The sequence below is a fragment of the Euleptes europaea genome, chromosome 10 (assembly GCF_029931775.1).
Source record: "Euleptes europaea isolate rEulEur1 chromosome 10, rEulEur1.hap1, whole genome shotgun sequence".
NCBI lineage: Eukaryota > Metazoa > Chordata > Lepidosauria > Squamata > Sphaerodactylidae > Euleptes > Euleptes europaea.
Window position 1 is genome coordinate 57,576,928 of NC_079321.1, and position 24,769 is coordinate 57,601,696.

The window sequence follows — 24,769 nt, forward strand, 5'->3', positions numbered from 1 at the left end:
CAATGCTAAAATTGGATTGAGGAATGAATGGACAATTTAAACCTAGGAAGTGAGAGACGTCAATGAAATATGACAGCAAAGGACAGAAACAAGAATATTATTTCCTGTTTCTAGCTTCTGTTCCCTTTTTCATAGCACTCACAGAGCCAAACTCCAAATTCCCCATTAGCAGAATCATACAGTGACTGTTTCACCTGTCTCTTCACCTTCTGATTTTGCTGACTGCATACTTACAAAGAACAAAACGGCCTATTTGTTATCACTGTGTGTGAATTTATGCCCTCACCTTTACAGATGTTGCTATTGATATGGCAAACAAGGGTTCGTGGGGGGAGAGAGAGACCCGAGATCAATATTTCAAGAAAACAGTTTATTTGCAGCTGCTGACTCAGAGGCCCTAATGGGCAGAAATCTCTGAGCCCCGATCATACTGAGGAAGGGATATTTATCCAAATTCAAGATATGACAACCCATCAACATTCAGGGTAGGCTGATAGCACTCCAGACATAGAGGCGGCGCAGTACAGTTCAGTTCTATCCAGTTTCTCCTATCAATGTTTATAGTTCACTCTGACTCTCCATGACTCTTAACCCACTTCCTTAGCACACAGACATACAGGGATATTCTGCCCAGCAACAAGCTATTCCCTGGCTGTCCTAATACATTTTACAGAAAAGAAAAGAGATTATTACAAATTGCTAAATCAGTGGATCTTCCATAGTCAGGGGAAGTCTACCTGCTGTCACACTATAAAATTAATGTATTCGGAGTGACTACGCAATTGTTAAGTCCACTTTAATTTTAATCAGCCAAATACACATGGACATAAATGAAAACTGTTCAGTTTTTTTTAGATGTTGATTTCTTCTTTAGTCCAGAATAGACAATATTTTCAGTGGCACTGCACGATCAACACAACACAACACAAGCCTTTATTGGCATATAAAAGGAAGAACATACATTTGGGTAAAACTGAGTACAAATAAATAAAATTGGATAAAACCATCCCAAATCAGCCATTAAGGAAAGCTGCACACCATGCATGATACCTGATTGCTGGCTGTAAGAACCTTGACACTGATTCAATTATTTTTGGGGTTTGTGTAGTCATAAGATAGAATGTCCTTATTTCACCAGAGAGCCATTCCCTGTTTACGAACACTGCACTATCAGTATAATGGATGTTGTCTATGTTACACCTAGGACCATTAAGTATGGTGGTGGAAAGTCACAAGTCACAGCTGACTTATGGCAACCCCGTAGGGTTTTCAAGGCAAGAGACGCTCAGAGGTGTTTTGCCATTGCCTACCTGGACTGAGAGTGTATTCCTTCCCAAACCAGAGGAACTCACAGGGATAGTTCTTTTGACAGTTATTCTATTCATTCAGGTAACAAACGGGCAGCCTCCACACAATACAACTCAGCAGTTACTGTGGATGCTAAAATGTGGGTGCTAGAATGTGCACCCCATAATTGCCATGTGTTTTAAAGATAAAGGTCCCCTGTGCAAGCACCGGGTCATTCCTGACCCATGGAGTGATGTCACATCCCAACGTTTCCTAGGCAGACTTTGTTTGCGGGGTGGTTTGCCAGTGCCTTCCCCAGTCATCTTTCCTTTACCCCCAGCAAGCTGGGTACTCATTTTACCGACCTTGGAAGGATGGAAGGCTGAGTCAACCTTGAGCCGGCTACCTGAAACCGACTTCCGTCGGGATCGAACTCAGGTCGTGAGCAGAGCTTGGACTGCAGTGCGGCAGCTTACCACTCTGTGCCATGGGGCTCCTGCCATGTGCCTTAACCCTGTCCAAATACTTTAGTACAATCTTAGGGCCTGATTAGACTGTGTGTTAAGCGCAAGTTAGGCTGGGGTTTCCTCCAATCCAACTCTCATTTAACGTGTGACCCAAGACTCATCTTTAAAATAGTCTGTGTGGGGGGAAATTGTCTCCTGAGTGCAGTGCGGTGGGGGGGGGGCTTCAGCGTTCCATCCCTTCTACCCCATGCCATTCCACTAGAAGAAAATGGCCAGGCTGTTTGTCTCACTTCCGGATCCATGTGTCTCAGACACATTGAACTGGCACCACCACAATAAATATTCTACAAACCTGTGAGGTAGTTTAAGTTGACAGAGGGTGACTGGGCTTACCAAGTGCCTTCTTCCAGCAGGAAAAACCCCACTTCCGCTGATCTTCATCTATTCAGTGGGGCTTACTCCTAGGAAGGATTGCTGTGTAATTAGTAGCCTTGTTAGGATTTTGTTGCAGTAAAACAAAACAAAAAAGGAATCTTGTGCCATTTTGAAGACTAACAGATTTACAATGCAATCCTATGCAGGTTATTTATTTTATTCGATTTGTAGCCCACCTATGGGAGTGCTGTGAGGGGGAAGAAGAATCTTCTATTTCTCTCCCACCCCACTTTTCCCAGCAGAAAAGGCAGTGGGGGAAGGCTTTTCACCCCTTTTCTCTGGATCTACTCTCCGGAACCAAGCTAATGAGTACTTTTGAAGGCGAGTTCCCCAATGTACATCTGACTGCAAGTCTGGCCATGCACCTGCGACCCCACACATGTTGGTTGTATCATGTAGCTAGACCCTACGGCTGCAATCTTAAGGACACTTTCCTGGGAGCATGTCACATTGAATAATATCAGTAACTTGCTTTGGGTTGCTATTTAACTCTAACCTAACCTGAATTTTTTGCAGGGAAATGAGAAACATCCTTGGCTGACTGTGTAAGTCACGGCAAGCAACAGTCCTGAGTACTGGGTCTCAGGTGAAGGCCTTTCACATCGCCTACTGCGGAGCCTTTTACCTAGAGATGCTGGGAACTGAACCTGGGACCTCTGAGCCACAGTCCATTCTTCATGTAGGTGGTGGTGAATAAGAACAACTATGAAGTGGTATTTTGATCCAATGGAGTACACATGGACCAGCAAGGAAAGAAGAAGAATGGGGATGGAATCCACTCCCATTCCACACAGCCAGCCAATGGAGTTTCAGTTATAATAAATGCATTTAGCCTGCAAAGGGGAATTGAGTGTGTGCTTAAGGATGTAGGTGGCTGCTTCTGCACATATGTAGCCTCTAGCTGGACAGGAACATCTGAGTCTAGCAACTCTAGACTAGGTGTTCATTGATCGCCTGCTTCTTGGACTGACAAATCACATCAGCATAAAGTTGAGCGCACTTCTTGCTATGATCGCTGACAGATGCTGTTGACAATAAATACAAAAACAACTGGAGGAAATATATCTTTACCAGACATTTGCTTTTACACCCACTGTGCCTGTACTGGGAGGTTAAGCAGTTTAGAACTCATCACAGTTAGGAATCATCTCTCCCGCCACCTGAGAGCCAGCGTGGTGTAGTGGTTAAGAGCGGTGGTTTGGAGCGGTGGACTCTGATCTGGAGAACCGGGTTTGATTCCCCACTCCTCCACATGAGCAGCGGAGGCTAATCTGGTGAACTGGGTTTGTTTCCCCACTCCTACACATGAAGCCAGCTCTCTTAGAGTTCTCTCAGCCCCACCTGCCTCACAGGGTGTCTGTTGTGGGGAGGGGAAGGGAAGCTGATTGTAAGCCGGTTTGAGTCTCCCTTAAGTGGTAGAGAAAGTCGGCATATAAAAACCAACTCTTCTTCTTCTGAGAACTTATTCATAGCCCCGTGCACTAATCCTAAAGACTGAAAGAGGGCTGGCATGACTCTGTTGATCAAAATTGGAATTTGGAGATACCACGGGCAAAGCTGCAGCAGAGCTGGTTAGAAGAGCTATGGTTGGGTGAAGGAGCACCTGTGGCTAGGTACACTGGGTGGAACTTTTCATACCTCCACTTTTGAGGGGCATGAGGCTCCCCTGGCAAAGGCCATCTACTAAATTAGGTCAGATATTTTATATTCTATTCACTTATTTGCATGGAGTCCAAGTAGGGAAGGAGAACGCAGTTCCCCTTTCTTTGATTCTGAGAAAAGTCAACACTATTATGAAATGAAGATCTGTCTTTCTCTTTTTTTGAATGGCCAAAATGAATCTCTTCTCGGTGTATGAATAGTTTCCTAGGGAACTGAGGAGTCAAGCAGTGGAGGAAGGCAGCATGCATTTAACTGGAATGCATTTCCCCCCAGAAATTTCTCTCTTGCTCGCTCGCTTTGTTCTAGCACTGCAGCATCAACACGATGAGCCTTTAAAACACTGTCACTATAGAATTAGTTATCCAACTGGAAAAGCCAAATAAATGATGGTCCATATTCTTCCTAATTAAAACAAATTAAATTAAAACCTGCTGACAGATTAATGCTGCTTCAGAAGGAATGTTTTGTGTTATCTATATAGCTCCTTTGTATTTGATTTTCTTAATCTTGTTTTGCACAGACATCCTTGTTTTGCACAGACATTAAGGCTGCTTTCGTATAACAAAAAACATTTTATTTTTGGTGTATTATGTGAATATTACACTAACGTTATAATGGGTTCAGTGGTGGTTGTCATAAAATGTAACTTAGTCTGTTCCTTGCAAAATATGGTATTTAGAACTACCCCATTCTGCCTGCTCTTTCTTCAGAAATGTTTCTAGAGTATTACATTTACGCTATTGGAAATCGCTAGGGGTGTGTATTATGAAATTCCCGAGCTGAACATATACATGGAGATAGCTGGTTCAGATTAATACTCTTGGAACATGGTGTGTGTGGGGGTGTCCAGCCAGCTTTTTCATGTGATCTTGTTCAGTTCCATTCCTTACGACAGTCTAGGTCCCACACGGTTTTTGTCCATGCAGGTCCCTTGATCACCAACATGTTTAGTAATTTACTGAAGTTATTTATATTCCACATTTCTCATTGAGACTCAAGGTGGATTACGCAGTGTAAGTAAATACAATCAACAGAATGGTACATCCAATAAACAATGCAATAGAATTTTGGACTGCAGAAATATGAAACCGAGCAGAAATAGGAAAGAGAGTGGAAACAAAGCATAAGCCTTTGCATGATATAGTAAATGATGCAGAAAGTATAGTAGGATAATACTTACAGCAACACAGTTTTATGTACACAGCATTATAGTCCGCAGTATCAAAGCATCTTTCTGAACCATTTTGTTATTACTGTTATTACCCTATTACTGTTACCCATGAGTAAGCCCTCAGATCAGTGCATCCGATCCCCCCACCAATCCTCCAGAAGGACTATGCATCCCTTTAATTTATTTCTCAGTCTGGCTCAACCAAAGTTTGGAATAGTACACAAGAATGTATTCCTTGAATCTAGAGGCAGATGGGAATCTCAGTGCAGGGAGGTATGTCCTCTGGTTCAAAGAGAAGAAAGATAATGAGCATGTGCCTGGGAATGGATACATGCAAGGGTATTCACTCACCCCCTCCGTCCTTCAAAAGGTAATAACAGTGTCTCAGTTAATTGATTTCAAGATTATACAAACACCAATAGGATCTGTCAGAAGATCTAGAAGTGAACATCATATCATCCATCTCTGAGGTTGATACATTTATTCCTTTTGGCTGTTTTCTCTGGAATTCAATCTAACCAAATGGTGACCATATAAACTCAGTTTGCTATTCCATTTGGACCATAAACCTCACCAATTTCCCCTTTGAAATATATTATTCTTGCACACACTTTATCGCACCAATCCATCGATGAGGCTTGAAACATTTGGCTACAATCCAATCCTTTTTGAGAACAATCTTGTTTCCCCCTCTGCCTTAACACTTTTGGGATATAAAGGAGCCCTGAGAATGTGTATTGGGGAAATGCACATGTGACTCTGCACTGGACATTTTTATCCCAACAGGCATTGATGAAGATCATGCTCTGCTCCTCCACCCCACTTTCAACTGTGTTGCTCTCTCTTCTTCCTGCAACGAACCTTACTGGCAACCTCACTAGCTGGGACAGGCTTGTATGTCTTTTTTCCTCATTCTTCTCCTCCACCCCCCAATTTCTCTTTAAATTAGTAATCTTTGCTTAGGGTAATTTAGTAGAAGTTAGGATCTGTAGTACATTTATTTAGCATGTATGTGTGTGTGCGCACATGTGCCTATTTGTATTTCCAACTCTGTACTCAATTTGCTAACTCCCTTTGATATTATTCTTTTTATTAATACATGTTTAGCTTTAAACCAATGCCTGTTTATTTCTAACAATCTGCACACCCTTATGAGGTGTTAGATCAAATCTTGGACCCTGATATACACCTGGCAGAATAGTCCTAATAATAATTGCCCTCAGCATACATATGCACCCTGATCTGGATGGCCCAGGTAGTATGATCTTGTCAGATCTCAGAAGCTAAGCAGGGTAGGACCTGGTTAGTACCTGGATGGGAGACCATCCTGAAAGTCCAGGGTTGCTATCCAGGCATTGGCAAACTACCTCTGAACATCTCTTGCCTTGAAAACCTTATGGGGTGTCATAAGTTGGCTGTGACTTGATGGTACTTTCCACCACCAGTACTACACGCACATATAGGCTTCTGGTACATTAAAGGGGGACACCCCAATTGTCAAGGTATATACATATGCAAGCCATTTGGGTAATAGTACCTGTGTGAAAAGTCCTCCTGAATAATTCAGTTTTATTGGATATACCCATTCATTAGTGTAGTAAAGTTGCACAGTGAGGAAAGTATAAAATCTTTATTGATGTAGATTTACATTCATTTTGTAGTAGAGTGGAGATAGAAGCCAAATCTCAAGAATACTTTCTCCTACCACGTGGCCAGCTAACCCAGATGCATGTGTATGGATGAGTTCATGCCTGGACATGTCCCTGGAGAGACCTGTAGAAGCATCTTGCCTGTTGCAAGACCACAAGGAAAGAGAGAACACAAAGGGCTCAAGAAGAGACGGAGGAGTCAGAAAGAAGCTCTCAATTGAGGCAAGGTGAGGCATTAGCACATACACACAGTCTGATTCTAATGCAAACAACAATATAGTGCCCTCTAGAGCCCAAGTATGCTGGGCTGCCTTTTAACAAGTTTTACATAGGCGGTGGAAACCCAGGCAAGTGGGAGCCTTCCAGACCTCATTAGGCAGGCCATTCCATAAGGTGGAGGCCACAACAAAGAATGCACTTGTACGGGCAGCTGTTGGTTTTGCCAATTTGCAGCATGATACCTGGCAGAAGGCCCTGCTCAGATAAGTGAAGCTGTTGTGGCAGGGCATAGGGAGAGACCCAGTCCTGCAGATATGAGGGCCCAAGGACAAGAAGGACTATTTATATATGTGATAGTCAAGTGAGCCCAGTAACTGATGGTCAGCCAATGGAATGACTGCAGAATGGGTATAATGTGCATGGTCTGCCTAGCTCCTGATAATAGACAAGCTGCAGTGTTCTGCACCAGCTGGAGTCTCCAAGCTGACTTTGAGGGGGCTGAGACCATTGCTAATAACTAAGTCAGCAAGGGTCATCTGAACCCCATTGAAAGTGGGGAGCAGTCTCCTTCAAGATCTCTGCCTTCCCAGGATTTAGCTTAAACTTGTTCACTCTTAACCACATAACTACAGCAGCCAGGCAGGAATTAAGGAGATTTGGTAAGGAAATATAAAGCTGGATATAATCAGCATATTGATGATAGCCAGCCTTTATAGCTAGCCTTGGATTCAACCCAAGCTATCTTTAAAAATAACATGTTGCCTTGTAGCCCCATGAGTCTTCATCATGTATTCTTACAAAAACTTCTTCCTCTGTTTGTGATGGTAGTAGTAAAGTGATATTTTCTGACCTCTTTCAAAAGTTTGTTGTCATAACCTGAGAATTATCTTGTCAATAAGAAAAATGGCAACTGATTATTCTGAAAAATAACAGCACACTGCAAGGAGACAGAACAGAATGCAATTGCAGTAGGACTGTTCACATCTACAATACACTGTAGCCCAAAAATAACCAAATAAATAAAGCTGCTGCAAAAGAAAGACATTAATCACACCAACCTTCTTTATCTTTTCTTTTCAAGGGGCCAAAGTTAGGGAAAGTTCTTCAAACCAAATGCACCAGCTATTTTCAATTGTTTCGTTCAGTCTTTCTTAAGTGCTACTATTTAGCTAGCTAGGGTTGCCAAGTGCCCGGTGGTGGCAGGTAAAATCCCACCAATCCACCAGGCTGCCCGCCGACCAGCTGAGGGCAGGCTGCCAACCAGCTGAGGGCCACCAAAAAGACAAATAAGTGAATTAAATCAAGACTGAATTCTCCCTAGAAACTAATATTACTAAACTGAGGCTATCATATACTGGTCACATTATGAGAAGATAAAACTTAGTGGAAAATAAAATAATGCTAGGAAAAGTTGAAGGCAGTATGACAAGAAGAAGACCCAAAATTAGATGTATTGACTCAATAAAGAAAAACCACAGCCTTCAGTTGCAAGACCTGAGCAAGGCTGTTAATGATATGACATTTTAGAGGTCATTAATTCATAGGGTTGCCATAAGTCAGAAGCAACTTGAAGGCACATAACACACATTCATTGCTGTACTGCCAATTACACCAAATCCAATAGGGGATATTTGGGGCCTTGACCAAAGCAGAACAGTTCGTGAAGCTGGGAGAATTAAGCAGGCATTTGGAGAGGGACAACTGTAGACAGCTGTAGATTTAGCAAACCCAGATAAAGAACCCAGATTGTTGTCATCTAACCTTGCCCTAAGACTGATTCATCTTCATCCAACAACCAAGAAACAAGCTCAGAAGAGCCAATTCCCAGCTAGCATTTTCCAGAGAAGAATTAATACAAAATGTTCTCTTGGTAATTTTTGTAATACTGTTGTGACCTTGTTCTATTCCTCTATTATTTTCATTCATTGAAAGAGAAATAATGATCTTTGGTCTACCTAAAAAAAACAAAAAACCAGTTTGTCTCACCCAACCTCGGGGGCGGTGGGGGGGGGGCGGTAAACAGGAAAAGTTCTTGTCCTCCGGCACCTTATGTTGCTATTGACTTATTTTTGTCTACATTTTGTATAGTAAAATCTGATTCCAATTGTAGGCAACAAAAGTGCAGTCAATTTCGGTTGCTGATACCAAAGATACACCACTATGCTCAATAGCACTTAGGAAGAAAAGCTAAGTGTACATTGTCACAGCTACAATGACTACCTCCACTCCATTTGCTGGCTTTTCACTGTCTCCCTCTATCTCAGCAACAAAGACTAGTTCCTCTCTGCGAGGCCCAGAAAACAAGTTTTGGACCATCTCCAATAGAAAAGCTGAGTGTCAGCAAAAAGCAGGATCTGGTGTAATCCTATATCATTTCATCCTGCCAACAGGGAACAATAGTTGGTTTAGAGAGGAATGGGCCTTTACTTTTCCTTGGCCTTCAGACTTTTGCATTTTAATGCAAAGCATCTGAGCATGCAGAAAAACATTAACTAAAAGGTTCTTAGACCAGAATGATCTAATTTGTACTGGTTAGAGTATCCCACCACAAATCCTAGGGCAGTGAGGTAACCAAAACTACCTTCAAATACACCTCCTCTAGGCCAGAGACTTGTCCTCTCTTTCCTTATTTTGAAGTGCTCCCAAGACCCTGGATTAGGGATGCCAAGCTCCAGGTACTGGAGGAGAAAATAGACACCACTGTACAATTATTCAAGGATTTAGAAGCTAGTACAGGAGCGAAACACTACATAAACAAAGTGCAAATAGATTTATAAATAGCTACGTGCAATTACATACATTATGAGACATTATATACACAAAAAGACCTGTGTGTGTGTGTTAAGTGCCGTCAAGTCGCTTCCGACTCATGGCGACCCTATGAATGAAAGTCCTCCAAAATGTCTTATCTTTGACAGCCTTGCTCAGATCTTGCAAATTGAAGGCTGTGGCTTCCTTTATTGAGTCAATCTATCTCTTGTTGGATTGTTGAAAAAGACCTACAAGAAGTCATTCATAAATATTCATATTTTTAAATGTCCAAACAAGGTACACCTTCTTCTTCCACAAGCTAATCTCATGTAGTCCAATGGATGCCAATAGTAATGGAGATCTCCTGCTATCACAAGTGGTCTCCAGCTGATAGAGATCAGTTCACCCGGAGAAAATGGCCGTTTTGGCAATTGGACTCTATGGCATTGAAGTCCCTCCACTCCCCAAACCCATCCTCCTCAAGCTCTGCCCCAAAAACCTCCCACCGGTAGCAAAGAGGGACCTGGCAACCCTACCCTGGATCTCACCTTTGGTCAAGTGGGGCATACCTGTTTGTTCACCTTGCCCACTTGCCACATTCCCAAATTGGGAGAGGGTTTCCCCCCCTAGCACTAAAGCCCCTGGTCCTATAACTGAAGCCAAAATCTGTCCCCAAAGTACATTTTGACCTGTCCAACAGTACCACTTTCTTACAAGCAGCAAAGAACCCATCTCTTAATATCCAGTTATAAATCCCTGCACCTTTTTCTGTTGGATCACCATTTAGGATTATTGACTGCCCAGATATTTTGGACTCCTCAGGAGCCATATCTGTTTCTAGAACCGGCATGGATAGTTTATAAGCCCCTGATTTACCACTCTCTTTAGCCTCTCACTTCACCTTTTTGAGTGATACATATTGCATGATGTGTAGGGGCAGCTGGAGTATTTGTATTCTAAACATTCTAGATTTAAGTATTTTTAATCTGTACTTAATATTATCATGATGACTACTCCAGTAAGCTTCTTGTTATTTCCTTCAATAAATTTTACCATTTACTATTGCCAATTTTTTTGCAACCCCCACATTCAGTTATGTGACCCCATATGGGGCTGCGACCCACAGTTAGTATTCCATGTTCAAATTATGCCCAAACAGGTTCCTCTTATCATTCCCCCAAGCTATACTGTTATTTAACAACCTATGAATGGCTGAACACCATGTATCTGATATCCATGCTGGAATCCAGTCACAGGGTAAGTGTGTTTTACAACATAGGAAATATACCTCAGAGGACCTGCAGTGGTGATAAGCCATGTAACAATTCTGCCAATCATTATGCAAGTAGAAGACATAAACAATTTGGTATCTTCACTATGGGCATTCAGCTAGTTCTAACCAGTGTCTAGATTGCTGCAAGAACCAGGGGAAACTGAGCCATTTTTGTTTGCTGGGGAAAGCTTTGTATAGCTGCTGAGCTCTGATGGAGACTACTTTAGGCCAGCAAAGGTCTTCTGGAAAATCATGAGTAGGCCAATTTGGATGAGCACGTGGAACTAGGCCTTGAACATATCATTTGGCCAATCCAGAGTTGGAGACAACTATTAACTATGTCCCAACCTCTAGGAACCGAACATGGGACAACTGTCAAGTTGGTCATTGAATGGGCTGGCCTTGATCACAAAGAGTACACAACAGAGAAAAAAGACTGGATTATTAAAATTTTAGAGCTGGTGGAGATGGCGAAATTAACGGCTACATTAAATCAAAGAGATAATGAACAATTTATGGGAGAATGGGAGGCTTGGAGGAACTATTGTGAACAAGAATTACATTTTGGAAAAATGGAAGGTTATTCTTTATTCTGATCTATAACGTGAGATCTTTATATAAAATGAAAATTTAGAACAAGGTTAATATGAGGATCAGAACTTATTAACGTAAGATTATACCACTTTATTATGAGGTAGACGGAGGTGAAGGGGAAGTCAAATTATTTTTTATGTTTACCTACAATTAAGACAACAACTGATATCATTGTAACTACGATATTACCTTTTAATTGTTGTTAAAATGTTGTTAAATTTATATTTCAAAAAATCAATAAAATTCATTAAAAACAAAAGCAAAGAGTACACAACAAAGCAAATGTTGTATCAACAAGCTGTATGGAACCCAAATGCATCATTAAGTTATATGAGGCAGAATAAAGTATTTCTTAAAAGTTTGGTATTTGTGTTTTTGCTAAACAGATATTAAAATATGAAAAATGTTATGGGAAAATTATATTTATGTGCACGAAAATTAAATGGAAGAACTGTACAAATAAAAGCTAAGGCTATAATTAATGTCTTGGCAACAATTTTCTCCTCAGCAGGTGGAAACTGTTGTTCACGATACACTAACAATTCTATGGGATTATCGCCCACGAGTTTGGCTGGTGAAACAATGTGCTGTTTTGTGGCTGTGATCCTATGACCATAAAAAATCCCATTTTATAGGGATTTAAAAACCTGATTTTATAGCAGTCATTTTCAGGATCAGGGGGAGGGGTGTTAGGAAGAGTCACTAGTTTTGCTTTTTTTAAATCTGAGATGCTGAATGTTATTACTACTTTGCCATAATTAGGTTGGCGGAATTAAGAACAATGCAAAAACCTTTTTCAATAGATTTACACCCTTCTAGGCCCACTGAAGTCAATGGCCTTAGAAGGATGTAACTCTGCTTCAGATGGTGCTGCTAAAGGCCTTTAGTTATGTACAAGTAGGAACTTGCAAGGACTTCCAGGAGGCATCTCATTTTCCTCTCCCCCTCTGTATCCTCTTTCCCTTTCCTGAAAGCCCCATAGACTCTTCCTTTTTCCTGCTTCCTTCTCTCCTTCTAGAGTTGACAATCTCCAGGTCTGCCTTGGAGATTTTCTGGAATCACAACAGATCTCCCAACTACAGAGATCAGTTCCCCCTTAGGGTTGGGATGGGGAGGGACTTCAATGCCATAAAGTCCAATTGCCATTTTCTCCAGGTGAACTGATCTCTATCGGCTGGAGATCAGTTGTAATAGAAGGAGATCTCCAGCTGGTACCTGGAGGTTGGCAATCCTACCCCAAACCCTGCCCTCCCCAGGCTCCACTCCCAAATCTTCTGGTATTTCCTCACCACAGCTGGCAACCCTAGTTGGGCCTCATTAAATATTTCCACTCCAGAAAGAGCTGATTTGCAAGCAGAAACACAAGAAAGTCAATCACAAGTTGCTCTTGTGCTAAATCAACTTGATCGAATCATGTTTTGCATTTCCGCTTGCACAAGAAATAGCACAAGGCATATTTCAGCAACGTTGACCTTCGGCAATCAAATCATATTGCACTTCCAAATGATGCTGTGATGACTGCATCAGATAACTTTTTGATTTTTGTGCACAGGGACACTGATTGGGAAATGGGAGAAAAACAGCGCTTGATCTTACAGTAGCTCTTGGGCAATGACTTGTGCACATGGAACTGGGTCAAGTAAAACTTTTCTCTTGCTATTGCATGGTGGGACCCCAGTTTCCTGTCCCTAATGACAAGCCCTGTGTAAACATGTCCTCAACTACACAAGCATTGAATATGTCAAAAGTACTTATCACATCTATGGCCTTTGGCATCCATATTTAGGAAGGCAGCAGGAAAGGAAAACATACCCTTGAACACATTTCCTAGTTAGGGTTGCCAGGTTCCTCTTCGCAACCGGTGGGAAGTTTTGGGGATGGAGCCTGAGGAGGGCGGGGTTTGGGGAGGGGAGGAACTTCAATGCCACAGAGTTCAATGGACAAAGCGGCTATTTTCTCCAGGTGAACTGATCTCTATCGGCTGGAGATCAGTTGAAATAGCAGGAGGTCTCCAGCTAATACCTGGAGGTTGGCAACCCTACTCCTAGTTGCTTTTCCCTATTATAAAAATACCACATTGTAGAATATATTTGTCCTTCTGTAGGTAAGTGCATATTATTCCTGCCCTTGCAAGCACTGATGTATTATTGCTGTTGATTTCAGAACAAGCAGAATCTGATTCTAAGAGTTCAACCAGTTCACTAATTCTGCCAGACAAAAACACATTTGTTTTCATTTGGACTTAAAAAAATGATTTATTATTTCAAATATTTAGCACAGAGCAGGAAATCAGAAGTTAAAATATTTAATGCACCATCTGTTCTAAATTTTCCTGCCTACTCAATTGTAAGCTATCCAATATATATAATTTTTAACTTTTTATTGCCAGATTTTTATTTCTGATTCAACCTGAAAACAGAAATAGGTGATACCAAAGGCAGGCTCACAAGCCGGCACTGAGGAACATCATTGACTCATTACTAACATCTTGTTCCACCCCTAGGTATATGGTCATTTTGTCAGCTTTTGGTGAACAGGAAGTCACGAGTAATATACTGAGGCAGCCTCTCAACCTCGTATCACAAAATTTTCCAAGTATTTTCAGTTTGGATGGCATGGCTCACTGTAGCTAGGCAACCAAAATGGACTCCTTCCATCAAACTGGGAATATGGCTGCCTACAATTGACCATGGTGGTATGCCTGACCCATAATAAATAAGGGTCAAAATGTTGCAGGCAAAAGACTTCCACTCACTCCAAATTTCAAAAGGATCTTGGGCAATCTTGATCATTTAAAGAGCACAAAGGTGCTCTGGTATATCTTGATGAATAAGCAAGGTTTCAGAAAGATTAGCTTACATACATCAGCATAGGTCATTTATCCATGGTTGCTTTAACCTCCTTTATTCCCCTTTTCAGCCAGGATCAAAGCAACCTGGGATGGGGGAAACTGTATGCATTGGCTGGAATGATCAGGGACGAAACTGTGTGCTAATCGAACCATGAATACAGAAAAGCAGTCCCCCAAGCTCAAATCAAGTCCCACCCCTTTAAATGCTGCTCTGTAATTGGCTTACCTCGTGAGAGAGGATTTCCTTCCCCTCAAACCCAACTGCCGCATAAAAAAAAGCATTTTAAGAACGAAAAACGAAAAACGGAGCCATCTGAAAGAAGGGAAGGGGAGAAATCCAAGCCTCATTTTTAAAAAGCCTTTCTTTTGCTCAGAAAGAGGTAGCAGGAAGCACTTGAATCCCTGCCTCTTTACACACTGCTTCATCATGATTGGCTGTGAGTGAAGCCAGACTTCTGTGCTTCCCCTGTTTGGCTTTCTTCATGCTGCCTTGAAGAGGGGTTTGGAAACAGGTGGGGCGAAGCTTAACCTGAGAAAGTTGTACGCTCACTCAGTGATTCCAGAATGAGCCAGGAGGAACGATTTAATTCGGGCAAGAAGAGGAACGGAAAAAGCTGGGTTCGTTTTGTGTTGAAGCAGTGTTGATCTTCCAAGGAATGAGATAACGTGCATATCCAAAAATTTGATCCTGGCTGAAACAGGGAATAAAGGAGGGTTAAGCGACCATGCATAAAACACCATAGTTAGTTACATGGTTCCCATAGTTATTTATTTCACATATAAAGAATTCTTAGGAAGCTAAATAGCTGCTACATCTTTTTTAAATCAAGAAGCCAGAACAACACTATTTAATATTTCCCTAATTCAAAACTTTAAAAATTCCATGCCTCATTTTTGCATTCAGTGGTATTCTGAGCAAGCGTATGAAAAGGCCTATGAAAAAGCGTATGAAAAGTAAAGTGATCCTGTTTTCATTAATGTAATTCTCTTCCACTAGCAAAAAAAAAAAAAAAAAAAAAAAACCATTCTAAAATGTCAAAAACTAAAATAGGAACTGACAATTGAGTTGCCTATTTAAAGCTTCCAACGACACATACTAAACCAAAGTGAAAAAGGAACTCATCTGCAGGACAACTGGTTTGGATAGTGTATGATGGAAATTTCTTGAATTTTTGCTGGATTCCCAAGGTCCATTTTCAATGGATTTATCACAGCACAAACTCCAAACCATTTGGAGTCTGTATTTAAAATAGAGTACTAATGCTGCCTGTTGCCAATACTATGGAGCTGAAATATTAGGGGCCTCACTGCAGCCTTCTCTACACAAACAGGACCCTCCTCAATAGTGCCTCCTCTTTACAGTACTTACAAAAGGCAGAGGGAGATCTGGGAGGGCTCCGCTAATTTGGGAAGGCTTCCATTCATCCTAAAACGTAGAAGACATACAGCTAGCATGGTGTGGTGGTTAGAATGCCGGACTAATCTTCCTCAAAAGGAAACTGACCATGTAAAAGGCTGCTCTGGAAGGAACGAGGACAAAATAGTATTGCAGAGGGAACTGTTGTATGATGCAGGCTTCTTCTACCTCTTGCAGCTGGACACAGTGAGAAGTCATCAACCTCCGACATGCTGAAATTAGATTGTTAAATGTTCCCACCTTTGCATTGATCAGGTTCCTAACTCAACAGGAGTATATGGCTGCCAGTGCAAACAATCCCATTAATCCCACAGCAGGTACGACAAACAAACATATTGGCTATTGTAGCAACAAGAGAAAAGCACATATTTCTCCAAATGGGAAATTGGGTGGCAGAAAGCATTCAGAACATCTTGGAAAGTGTGGACGCAAAGCCCCAGTTCATGTGTTAGCACAGGCAGTGATTTTGCATGCTGCCATGGTAAATGAGCCAGGAGTCAGATTATAATCCATGGTAAATAAGCCAGGAGTCAGATTATAATCCATCAAGCATTACATCGCTGATGTCCTAAATACTGTACGGTTAGGCATACATTTCACCAGGACAATTCATTTCATAGGAGATTTTGTACAGGAAACTATATAGAAAACATTTTTAAGACCACTCGCTCTCTGGCTGGAGTAAAACCCATTCCTTCGGTACAGCACCATCGTATTGTGCTTGGGGCAATCAGAGAATGGTCAATGCTGCCTGGCCGAGCTGATATGATTGTATGGAATGTGGTTGCAGGGAAGTGAATAGCCTGTACTTCTGTTAGGGAAGGAAAAGTCAGTTTAGCTGGGATTAAACTTCACAAAGGAAAGGGTCAGACAGCTAAGAAGGAAACCTGGAATGCAGGGAAACCAAATGACAAGAAATCCTGAGGTCAGCGTAATGGACTGACTTCAGGTGGTAAAGACCAAATCGAAGTAAGGGTAGAGAATGAGGTTTGAATTAAAGTAAAGAAATTCAAGGAACTAGGCTTTTATTTAGAAGCTTCGCTTTTATGGGTTTAGTCTTGCTCCAATTAACGTTTATATATGCATATATTATACACAAACATATATCATGTTTGTAAAATAGTGTTTCTTCCTTTCCCTAGATTTAACAGCCACTGGCTATCCATCAACCACTTCACACTTTAAAACGGGGAAATGAAATTTAATTTTTCCTTGACACTATAAAGAGAAAAGTTGCCACATCTCTCACGCAATTGACCGATCTATTTGACAGCAGATAACACAGTATCCGCTTCTCAGAAAGTGTCTTTAGTTGTTTTATCCAGGGAGTGATATATTTATTTTATGCAATATTATTTTGTGGACATGCTAAAACAATGTAGGCTAGGGAGTCTATTTGATCCGGACAAAATGGGCATTTTCGTTCTTCTGCAGCAATTTTATTGTATCGCCCTTGTGTCTCTGCTAAGTCTAGGGCATTATATCTCACCAATATAGTGTTTATTGCTTTAATGCAATATTGTAAGCCACCTTCGAACCTTCTGTAACTGAGAGAGAAGGATCACAGCATTTAAAACAAATAAAATCCCAGAACATTCAGACAGCACTGGCGGCTCTGGTAGATGATCTCAGGAACAGACTGCCCATCCTAGCCACTGGGGAATTTCTGGTGGGCCAATGGCTTGCCTCCCCCCCCCCCCGGCCAGTCCAGCCCAAGGTAGAAGGGCCATGTGAAGCCCCGGGAAAGTGGCTCCCAGACTGGGCAAGCCATGCATGGCCCAGAGAAGGCGGGTCCCAGCCCAGGTGAGCCATCCCTAAGCCGGGGAAGCTGGCTTCTGGCCCAGGCAAGCTGGGTGGAGTGTGCAGATAGTTGCACCCAGGCCTGACAGAGCTGCAGGAAGAACCCAGCTGAGTCGCATGAGGTGCTGGACAGGATGGCTGGCTCTGCTCCCTTCTTCCTCCCTCCTTTGTGGGGGCAGGGCCTCAGGAGTGGGAGGATGGGGCGTTATCTAGGGTCATTTCCCCCCCTCAAACTCTGCTCCTGGATGATCTGTACCTGGAGCTGGACAGAGACAATGCTTTACCACTAATTTTGTTAGACCTGTTGGCAATGGTCATTACTGTATATTAAGGGTGTGCATCAAGAAAAATATTACTTTGGATCTGGACTTCAGGGGAGGTAATTTTTACCTTGATGGCTTATTTCCGGGTAAGACAATACCGTTAAGGGATTCGAATCCAAGTGGTTTTGGAGTTTGGGACCATTATTTTCAATGGGGAATGTATATAGTTCTGGGACTGTTTACAGAGATAATGGCACCAAATTTGCACAGAACATACTCCTCCTGCTAATCTAACCCCCCCCCCCCCAGTTTCAAGAAAATTGGACCAAGAGAGGCAGTTTTACAGACCCCCAAAGTAGATACCTCCCATCACACTCATTTCTCTCCACTGATTCCTAAAACAGTAATACTCTTTAAATCCACTTTCCAACGTACTTCAATGATCATTTGCAAGTGGATTTTGCCATTTCACTCCGTAAAATCCAGTTGCAAAGTGCATTGAAAGTGCACTATCCAGTGTGTGTAGGAGCACCCTTAGATCCACCATCTAAATGGTGACACTCAGCTCCAACATTCCCTCCCCCTCTTTAGCCCTTTAACATGGCTTTTTAAACAACTGAGCCATGACTCAGTTCAAGAATCTTGCCAAATTGAAAGGATTTTTGCCTTGCCTGGATGTGGAAGAATGGAGTGTACCACTACAAACTGTATTGTGAGGGATGATATTTTTCAGTTTCCCTACATTAATTATTCCCTTTAAGTGGGAAAGTAGCACAGTATGCAAAGAGCTACAGTCATTCATTCTAATATGCTTTATATTTGCAGAGAATTTTTACATGAGGGAACACTAAAAATATGTGTCTCTCTGCCTACAGCCCATCCAACCACACAAGACCAGACTGAGATAGAAGATAGGAGAATTGTTTAGAAGAAAGGCACTAGATCATTTGTTACGAGGGCTGGATATGACATAAATGTCACTTGGTTGGGCTGGGCCAGATTGGGAGCAGAAGGGGTGGTTGCCTCAGCTGGCGAACCCATAGTGGGCTCACCAGCCCAGATTATGACTGGGGGGCCCTGCCTCAGCTGGCGAGCCCACAGTGGGTTTACCAGACCAGATTAGAACTGGGGGGGGCTGTCTCAGCTGGTTTGTGGGCCGGATAAAAGCTTTCAAGGGGCCGGATCCGGCCCGCGGGCCATATGATTGACATCCCTGCACTAGATAAAAGAAGGCATTGGTTTTGGCCTATACCAGAAATTTGTAAACTTTGTGTTTTCAAAAACCCATTCCACATCAACTTACAAGGAATCTATCCACATATATTCTAAGAAGCACACTGAGTTAAGATGTGTTGCTGGCCTTCACTATCGCCACACATGGACATGTCCAATATAATCACCAGCAGCTGTGCACTTTCATGAAAGGGACAGGCAAGTGCCTGTCAATCTTACGTTAGGTATTCTGTGCTATGCATGAATTTGGTACAGATGACCTTCCCAGATCATGTGGCTTGTTTAATATTTCTTGACTGGAGGGATGTGAGAGAGTTAAATCTGAAAGAAATATTTACACACTAAACATTGACTTGTAAAAAATCAACACAACAGACAATCCAATTTGATAAATGTTCCCCATCTCATAGATCCCTAAGGTTGAAGCATGAGACTCTGGCCACCGGTTGATAGCTTTGTGCTAATGGTTGAACCAATCCTATGAGCATGGCAAAGATCAAACACTGGGAGGTCCCACCACACAGCATGACAGCATCCTACTGAGCATCAGTAAGAACAACCAGAAAGGCTCTTTTACCGAATATAAAAGGACAGGGTTGGTGATCGCCTAACTCTCATTGGTCAGTATAGGATTGTGCTATTCTAGAATAGGACATGACTGTTTCAGCTGCCATAGCTAATGCTGACAATATAGGATTGAGTTACATATCTTCTGAAACCCACTTTATTGCAACTTAACCCTCTCAGTGGGGTATAGTTTCAGGTGGGTCGGCAGTAAAAGAACTAGATTTGAGTCCAGTAGGACCTTAGAAACCAACAAGATTTCCAGGATGTCAAAGCTTATATACCTTGGAAATCATGCTGGTCTCTAAGGTGCTACCGGACTTGAATCTAGCTTTTCAGTGTGGTATGAACCTCCCCAATTCTGTCAGGGATTGGGGTAGTGTTTAGTTTTGACTAATTTTGAAACTGGCACAGAATAACTGGATGAAGCAGTCGATAAAGTCACTTCCAAAGCCTTTCCAATGTCCATATCCATTTATTTTGACTTGTAATCCAGGGCTAATCAGATTGTTGAGCGCTCAAACTCAGATAAATCTGCCTGTTGAGACTGTCAATTAGTGTCAGTTGCGATGACAGCTTGTTACATTTTCTAAAGGTCACCTAGACATTCATCTTTGATGGCACCCTGTAGGAATCAGCTAGATATAAATAATACTTCACAAAGATTTGTCAGCATTGCTTCCACCTTATTTAGCACAGCACTAGGTACAAATAGCTCTGATTTCAGAATATTTCAGGCTCACGGTGTTCTGCGGCATAGACTATATTTAGCGCCCTTATGCAGAATGGCTGACTGCAGAAGGTTCATTCATCCGGTCAACAGATTGTGTGAACAATTCTCTGCATGACTGATTCGCAGAGTTAAAAGGAAACAATCAGGAGGAAATCACTACTGGTCATAATTTGGAACATGAAAACCAAGGTGGTTGCTGCTTGAGTATAGCAATTTGATTTACTAAAGTAATATATATTTACAAAGGACTTTTTTTGTATGCCTTAAACACATAACTATATGTGGACTACACCAGGAATATTCAGTTAGGTGAACCAACAGTTCATTTGCCCATTGTTTAAAGCATGGGAGTAGCATGGCTGCTTCAGGCAGGGTACGGTTTGGATGCAGAGTGTGGGGATGAGTACAATACCAGACTCTAGTAACTACATTAAACACGTGTCTCTTGGTTTCCAGTTTGATTTGGCAAATCCATTGATGTCTCATTCATCTTCTTGCTGGAATGGGTAGTGCATGCTCCTAGCAGCAGAAGCAGCAATGGGAAAATATGGCACAATATGGTGGGTTGGCCCAGCTGTGTTTGGTGGTGCACACTGTCAACTTCGCAGTGCCATGCTTAATTGATGCTATGCCTATGGAGATAGGTATCTATGTTTCTGGGCACTGTGCCCATGAAAGGCTATGTACCTTATTCTGCATCCATTACCCCTTTGTTGAACTTGTCCTGTTGCCATGCACAGGCATGTGTTTCATACATGGTATAGAAACCTAGGACATACTAACTCTGTGTTTTTAACAGGAAAACAGAACCTTTATTGGCATTTACAGTAACAAATCAGGTAAAGCAGCTAGATATGGATCTAAAAAAAGAATGAATACACAGTTCATCAGTAAATTTTATAATAAACAATTAAATGAGGGTTCCCCTCCTTCTTTCTCTCTCCTTTAGGACCAACTCTGTGTTTTATTATGTGTTCTTAGTGAACTTCCATTTTGCTAATTAAACTTTGGAAATTTCTCTTTAACTTGTTTGACTTTCTTTAACCCTTTGAAACAGCAACTGCTCCTTCTTTCAGGCTCTTTCTTCTCCCACTATTTTGTTCCCATTCAGTTCTTCACCAGCAGGTTGTCTTTTAAGATTCCTCTGGCTCACAGACCTTTTCCTCCCCCCATCTTCCATGCCCCACTTCCTTTCTTTTAACGGTATTCAGCTCCACTTAACCCTTGGCTCTTTGTGGACTTTTCCTTAGCCAAACCAACTTCCCAGATTGGTTCTTGTAGGTTATCCGGGCTGAGTAACCGTGGTCTTGGTATTTTCTTTCCTGACATTTCGCCAGCAGCTGTGGCAGGCATCTTCAGAGGAGTAACACTGAAGGACAGTGTCCCTCAGTGTCAAGTGTGTAGGAAGAGTAATATATACTCAGAAAGGGGTAGGGTTGAGCTGAATCATTGTCTTGCAAAAAGTATCAAAGGTAATGTGCTAATTACCTTTGATACTTTTTGCAGGACAATGATTCAGCTCAAACCCAACCCCTTTCTGACTATATATAACTCTTCCTACACACTTGACACTGAGAGACACTGTCCTTCAGTGTTACTCCTCTGAAGATGCCTGCCACAGCTGCTGGCGAAACGTCAGTAAAGAAAATACCAAGACCACGGTTACACAGCCCGGATAACCTACAAGAACCAATGAACTCTGACCGTGAAAGCCTTCGACAATATTTTCAAGTTCACAGAATTTGTACTTCACAAATACTGTGCTCCTGTGGCAATAATTTTGCTTACTGTGCTCACCCAATCAATAGCTAGAATATTTGTGAATAGTCCATGGCAGCACAGCAGCTAAGCCAATGGCAGTTTCGTAGGTAACAGTAAGTCTGCTTTTTAAAATGTGACATGATAGTGTATTGAATTCATAGCAAACCTTTGCTGTTAAATGAAGAAAGTGTACTACCATCAGATGTTCTACTTCTATTGAGGAAAGACATCTTTCATAACTTTCTCCTTAGCTGTGTTTCGTATTAGGTAGGCACTTTAGCCTTTGCCCTCAAGAGACACCAAACAGAATCTGTTGCTTAGTGATGATGGTCTTCAAGGAAATTAGTTGGAACTTCAAAAGCACAAAACATCTCTTATAAGGCACGGGTTTCAAAATAATGAATTCCTCTGAGGGTGCTTATTGGAATCAGTGTAGAGTCACCCTTCCACAACCAACGGCAACAAGAGCAGCCTTCACCTCTACAAGGCAAAGGAAAGGAATATGGCTGTCTCCATTTATCATGTGAATGTACAAAACCACAGAATTCCCTAAACCAGAAATACAATGCATAGAAATATATGTAGCTATTATAACTTGTGCTGAGACAAAAACTAGGGGTTCAATGTATGAGGTTTGAAAAAATGTCTGAAACTACATCTAAAATTTTTTTTTGCCGTCGCAGCTGACTTATGGTGACCCCATAGGATTTTCAAGGCAAGAGATGTTCGGAGGTGGTTTGCCTTTGCCTGCCTCTGAGTTACAACCCTAGTATTCCTTGGAGGTCTCCCACCCAAATACTAGCCAGGGTCAGGGACATCTAGACATTACACACCAGCAAATCTTAAGGTACCTAGCCACACAACAGCAGCAGCTATTGATCCTGGTACAGAAGTGGTGGCATAATATGGAGACAAATCAAGCGACTAAAAAAGTGGAGTGCAGTGGCTGGCCTAGCACAAGCTAAAATTGTGTGTGAGAGAGTCTGCGAGAGGAAGATGAACCAGATCTTCCAAGCCCTAGTCTGACATTTTAACCTGAACTGCTTGGAAGATGGGTTGGACAAAAGTGTAATGAATGGGAATCAACATGCTTCCAACTTGTTTCCTCTTAAAAAAAACAAAAAAAACCTAGCAGCCCTAATACATAACTTGCTTCATTCATTCTACTGGCAAAAACCTTAATAGGGGAGGGGCTGTGGCTCAGTGGTAGAGCATCTGTTCAGCATGCAGAAAGTCCCAGGTTCAATCCTGGCAACTCCAGTTAAAGGGACTAGGCAAGTAGGTGATGTGAAAGACCTCTGCCTGAGACCATGGAGAGCCACTGCCGGTCTGAGTAGACAATACTGACTTTGATGGACCAAGGGTCTGATTCAGTATAAGGAGGGTTTAATGTGTTCAACCACTACATCACACTGGTAATATCTATGAGGAAAAGCCAGTATCTATAGAAGAACATGGCTTGCTTATTTGGAGGGAAAAAGGGAAGAGATATTTACTGGGCTTCAATTTTTCCATAGAAAGGTATGGAAGAGAACTTAGTGAAAATGACATTGTTCCTCATAAAGATACCCGTTATTGTGAATTTAAAATCATGTAGGTACCTAGAAGAGTCTGAAATAGTACACTCTTAACAATCCCAATTATTCCATAAGGATTCCATGTTTAAGTGTGTTTCCCCATACAATTTGTTCTCTGACATATTATACGAGAGGGATTAGTCTCTTTGACATTCAGTGAAATACGATTGGTGCATTACTCACTATATTACTTATACTACAAAGCATGTGAAGCTCTATGGCTTGCTCACTTGTTATATTTTGTAGATTTACCCTAAGGTAGTGTTCATCCTATTTCCAATCAAGCTGGCTATCCCCCAATGTAAACTTTCTTATCTCTAGCAAATTACTTCAAGCCCAAGTATTATAACATCAGCCTTCCCTTTCATCTCCATACTCCCCCCCTCCAGTACTAAGGAGAAAAATGTACCACTTATATGGAGAAAGTTGAGTGAATCATAAAGGTCAGTGTCTTGTGGGGAAATGAATCATATGAGATGTACTAGTGCTTCTGGCATATGTTCTGTTTACTTTAAACTCCACTAAAAAGCACATTAATTTTAGGTGAAAAGGTTTTTCTACTTTGAAGATAGTCCCAAGGCCCATGAAACATAATGGTGGTTCAGCGTGGAGTGGCCCAGTAGATGCAGCCATTTGTTCTAAGTAATACACAAAGCACTGTGACCATGTTGTAAGATGCCATTTTCTGTGAACAGCTCTTTAGAAGTGGGGAGGGGCTGTGGCTCAGTGGTAGAACATCTGCTTGGGATGCAGAAGGTCCCAGGTTCAATCCCCGGCATCTCCAGTTACAGGAACCAGGCAAGTACGTGATGTGAAAGACCTCTACCTGAGACCCTGGAGAGTCGCTGCTGGTCTGAGGAGACAATACTGACTTCGATGGACCAAGGGTCTGATTCAGTATAAGGCAGCTTCATTTGTTCATGTGTGTTCAAGTACCTTACCCCCATCTATCTAGTATCTGATAGCAAGCTACCCGTGACATCAGGGATCCACACCCCTGGCTCTCTAGATGTGAGGTTGGCTATGAATTAAATTTTCCACCAGTGGAATGGAGGTGTCCTG

General features: G+C 41.9%; 1 non-coding gene across 1 annotated transcript; it reads left to right on the forward strand.

Moving 5' to 3' along the window:
- Positions 1 to 24,419: 24,419 nt before the first annotated feature.
- TRNAP-GGG (transfer RNA proline (anticodon GGG)) lies at positions 24,420 to 24,491 on the forward strand. Its single transcript has one exon. It is a non-coding gene; the product is annotated as a tRNA-Pro (tRNA).
- Positions 24,492 to 24,769: the final 278 nt, after the last annotated feature.